The sequence below is a fragment of the Mus pahari genome, chromosome 3, assembly GCF_900095145.1.
Source record: "Mus pahari chromosome 3, PAHARI_EIJ_v1.1, whole genome shotgun sequence".
NCBI lineage: Eukaryota > Metazoa > Chordata > Mammalia > Rodentia > Muridae > Mus > Mus pahari.
In genome coordinates this window covers 126833759-126839069 of record NC_034592.1, presented here as the reverse complement: position 1 = coordinate 126839069, position 5311 = coordinate 126833759, and positions in this window count along the sequence as shown.

Sequence of the window (5311 nt, the reverse complement as noted above, 5' to 3'; positions counted from 1 at the left end):
TGTAGTTCTTTGTGGAGGGTTGAGGCCTTGTGAGCTTGTCCCCCTTGGGAAGAAGTTTGACAGTAATGTTCGGTTCACTTGAGCAAAACCAGGTTTGAGCACTGGAGGCTGATGACATCTGTTCCCACTGTGTGGCACACTGCCCTCAGGGCTCCCCTCCTCTCATCCTCCCAGTCCTTCAGCAGTATCATTCCCCTTCAGCTCACAAGTGAGAACACGGGTTCAGACAGGGAAACTTGTCCAAGGTTATGGAGCTAGGATTTGGCGGGGCCATGGCTACATTCCGCTCTCCACTGTCCTGCATGTGCTTTGCATGGACTGGAAAGCGAGTACAGAGTGCTCCCCGCAGCACTGAGTGAGTACAGAGTCCTCCCCGCAGGCAGCACTGTGACACTAGCAAAAGTTAACCTAGTAATTCATGAGTATGGCAGTAAATCATGAGAGAATGTCACAGAGTGGCATTAAAGATGCTGTGGCATACACCTTTAATTCCAGAACTCAGAAGGCAGAGGCAAGCAGATCTCTGTGAATTCGAGGCCAGCCTCTGGTTTATGCGGTGAGTTCCAGGATAGCCGGGGCTATGTACAGAGACTGTGTTTCAAAAACAAACAAATAACAAATTATTATTATTATTAATCATAATAATAGTAAGCACTAGATCCAGATATAGTCAACCTGGATAGATCTCAAAACCAAATTGCTAAGGGGTAGGTACTTGTGTAGCATACACAAGACCCAGCCCTGCAGCATTGAGAAAAGATTTAAAAAAAAAAAAATCTAAAAACTAAAAACACAGCCAAACTTCCTTATTCTCAGGGACCAGGACATGTCATAAATCTATAAAAGTATATGCTAGAAAGATCCAAACATGCTGGCTGGCGTTTGTGTCTTCGAGGAGGGAACGGGGTCAGGGGAACACAGAGGACTGGCTGGTCACTGTCCAGCTTACTGAGTATTTCTCACCGACTATATAAGTCTAGCTCTTAAGCAAAATGGGAGAAGCAACTCAGAATGCTGTTTAATATTTATTGGATGCGTTGGGGGCAGGGCAGAAAGAAGTCAGTTCTGCCCTATACTTAGGGTGGATTGCTTTAGAATGGTTTCTGGTAGGTACCAGCTCACAGCACCTTAAGTGTTTTTTTAAAAATAGACATTCAGCTATTCCCCTGCTTTGCCTTTCCGTGTCATGGGGAGGGCAGGGTAAGTTGTAATCAAATGTTAATTGCTCAGGTGGAGAGCTGCAGCGATTAGAACAAATTACCCCCCTTCTAGTGCTTCTTAAGGCGGATAGGCAAATTGGTTACCTAGAAACACGGTCTCACTAACCAACCCGCTTTCCTGTATTTGCCAAGGTCAACACATAAAACCACAGGGTCATATGCTGACAAGTTTCCCTACAATTTAAAATAGGTTCACAGAGGTTAATGTTCTCAGATCATCACGGGCTAATGGCTGCAACTAAGGGGTCAGGTCTGAAGTGGGGGAAGAAGTGATTTTGTGTTAAACTAAACTTGTTTTTTCTTGTCAGTGCCTCCCCCATTCTAATGCAGTGACTAAGAATGAACAGGGTTACATCAGGTTGTTTCTGTAGTGCTGGGGACCAAGCCTTTCCAGGTTGGGTAAATGCTCTACTATTGGGCTATATCACCAACCAAAAGGGAATAGAGTGAGCTTTGTCTCAAACTCGAGGACTACAAAAGCAGCATTCTTGTCTTCTTGTAAGGAAGCTGAGATGGCTCACTGAGCAAAAATAGCTGCTTTCAAGATAGACAACCTGAGGTAAGTTAAGAGTCCCAGAACTGGGGCTGGAGAGATGGCTCAGTGGTTAAGAGCACTTACTGTTCTTGTAGAGGACCCAGGTTCAGAACCCGCACTGGGTTTGCAACCACCTACAACTTCAGATTCAAGGTTATCCTCTTCTAGACTCAGTTACTCCTGTGCACAGATTCTAACACACGCGCGCGCGCACACACACACACACACACACACACTGAAACATATTAGATTTCTTTGTGTTTGGCCTGCATGTGGAGATCAGAAGAGGCCATCAGCTCCCCCGGAACTGGTGTTACAGGGACTGTGAAACACCACGTGGTTTACAGGAAACCAAACTCCGGAAGAGCAGCAAGTACCCTAACCAGTGTGCCATCTCTTCAGCTCCTAAACTGTTGTAGAGACTAAAGCTTTATTGTATTTTGGGACAGGGTCTGGTGTCACTGTATTGCCAGCCCAGCCTTGCTTTGAATATCCTATATAGCTGTACCTAGTTGAGCCATGGCAATCCTCCTGCTTCAGCTTCCTGAGGGCTAGGATTGCAGGTGTGTACTACTGTACCACACTTACATTGTATACGTGTGTGGATACACAGAAGAAATGGCACACAGATCTCCTTTTATCTATCCTGCAGGGCCTGGGAATTATTTTCCTTTTGAATATTGGAAGCTGCCAGTATCTAAATGACAGCTTACAACTGTCTGTAACTCCAGTTCCAGGGCATCTGACACCCTCATATACACATACAAGCAGGCAGAACACCAATGCATATAAAATAAAAATAAACGAAGCACTAGAAATTTAAAATATATATATTAAAAAAAAAAAAAAAAAAAGCCAGGCAGTGGTGGTGCACACCTTTAATCCCAGCACTTGGGAGGCAGAGGCAGGTGGATCTCTGAGTTCGAGGCCAGGCTGGTCTACACAGTGAGTTCCAGGACAGCCAGAGCTATACAGAGAAACCCTGTCTTGAAAAACCAAAAATAAATAAATGAAAATAAAAAAATTATACTCAGAAAACCTACTTCACTGGATTTTAACATATACACTATTTTTAGAGCAGTGGTTTTCAACCTGTGAGTCGTGAGCCCCTTGGGGGGGTCACCTGTCAGATATTCTGCATCTCAGATATTTACTTCCTGACCATAGCAAAATTAGTTATGAAGTAGCAACAGAATAATTTTATGTTTAGGGCTCACCACACACGAGGAACTGTACTGAGTTGCAGCACTAGGAAGCCTGAGAACCATTTAGAGGGAAAGGAAGCATCCAAAAGTTAGTAATATTAATTATTCAAGTTTGCCTTTATTGTTGTATGCCTTTAATAGTGATTGTGTCTTCTTGAGCATCTCACTATTTTCCTAGGCTGGACCCCACCTTTGGGGCCTTCCTGCCTCAGCCTTCAGAGCACCAGGGACTGAATACATGTGGCACCATGCCTTATGGTTTTTGTTTGTTTTCAAGACAGGGTTTCTCTACATAATCGAGCCCTGGCTGTCCTGGAACTCGCTCTGTAGACCAGGCTGGCCCTGAATGCACGGAAATCTGCCTGCCTCCCGAGTGCTGGGATGAAAGACTTGCACCACCACCACCACCCAGCAGATTAAAGCATTTTAAAGAAAATTATGCTTCTGTGTGTGGGCATATACATGGGAGTGCAGGTGCCCCGAGAGGCCAGAAGAGTGCCTCAGACTTCCTAAAACTGGAGTCAGAATATTGTTAGCTGCCATGTGGGTGCTGGGAAGCAACCTGAGGTCCTCCTGAAGGCAGCCATTGCTCTTAACCACCGAGGACTCTACAGAACCTCTCCTCGTCTTTTGAAAATGTAATTTGGGGCTGGAGAGATGATTCAGTAGTTCAATGCTTCCTGCTTTCAGAGGACCAGAGCTTGTCCCAGCACACATTATCTGGTAGCTCACACTGCCTCTAACTGCAGGTCCAGGGGACCTGATGTCCTCTTCTGGCTTCTGCCAACTTGTGGCATACACTCTCAGAGACATATATTCATCAGACAAATAAAAATTAAAGAAAAAGCAGTCTTTACAATCTCCCTCTCCTCAGGTTGAGGCTGTAACTGATGTGGTAGAAGTTATTGATGCTGTAGACAAGCTGTGGCCTGTACGAAGGGAGCCTGCCTGGAGTTGTGCTTCACAGAGCTTGAAAATGCATTAGCACTTTTCAAGTTAGCCTTTAAACCAGGGACTCAGCACCAGTAACTCTCCAGGGAGCACTGAGACTGTCAGCTGTACCAGGAACTGCACAGGCATCCAGCTTTTTGGAACAGCTACCATGTTTTCTGGCCCTCCAGCACGGATCACTGTTGGATTACCCAGCCCTATAGTTTAAGTCAATCCAGTAAATTTTCTTTTAAAAAAGATTTATTATGTACACAGCGTTCCATCTGCATATATGTGTGGATGCTGGAAGAGGGCACCAGATCACATTATACAGATGGTTGTGAGCCACCACATGGTTGTTGGGAATTGAACTCAGGATCTCTGGCAGAGCAGCCAGTGCTATTAACCTCTGAGCCATCTCTCCAGCCCCAGTAAATCTTTTTATATTTTCTCGGCTCACTTCCTCTAGAGGACCCTGTAGACATCTATATCCTGTTGGCTTTGTCAGGTAACTATGGTTGAGTTAGGATGCCTTCTTTTGTGCTTTTTTATAGAGCTCAATACATTACTGGGCCAGTGGTAAAATTTCAGACTTATCCAAATGCAATGATTAGACTCAAAGCATGTGCCAAGGGAAATATATAAACAAATGATGATAAAGTCCAAACAATTTTCGGGCCCATGAAATTACCCTATAAATATACATTTAAATAAAAACAAATAAAACGCTTTATTACCTTTTCTTTTAAATAAGCTCATTTCTGCTCAGAGAATATTGTGGGGGAGAGGGAGAGTATTGTAGGAGCCATAGGGGTCATGAACACCACAAAACAGCCCAGAGAATCAACTAACCAGGACTCGGGCTCACTGAGACAGAACCGTCAGTCAGGCAGCCTGAACGGGTTTCACCTAAGTCCCTGCATCTGTGTTAGGATTGGGTAACTTGGTCTTCTTGTGGGACCCCTAACAGTGGGAGCAGGGGCTGTCTCTGACTCTGTTGCCTGCTTTTGGGACCTTTTTCCTCCTACTGGCTTGCCTCATATGAGGGAGGTGCCTAGTCTTACTGCAACTCGATATGACATGTTTAGTTGACATCCCTGGGAGGCCTGCCCTTTTCTGAAGGGAAACTGAGGAGGAGTGAACTGGGGGGAGACAGCAGGTGAGGGGCAGGGGAGGAACTGGGAGGAGAGGAGGGGTGGGAAACTGTGGTTAGGGTGCAATATGTGCGAATATAATTAAAGATGAGAGAAGTCAGAAAAGCTCGCTATTCGTGTGGGTGTATGTCTGTGCATGAGTACAGGTGTCCTCAGAGTCCAGAGAGGTGATGGATCCCCTAGAACTGTCGGAACAAAACTCTGGTCCACTGAAAGATTAGGAAGCATTTAACTGCTGAGTCAGTTAAATATTTTTTTTTTTTTTTT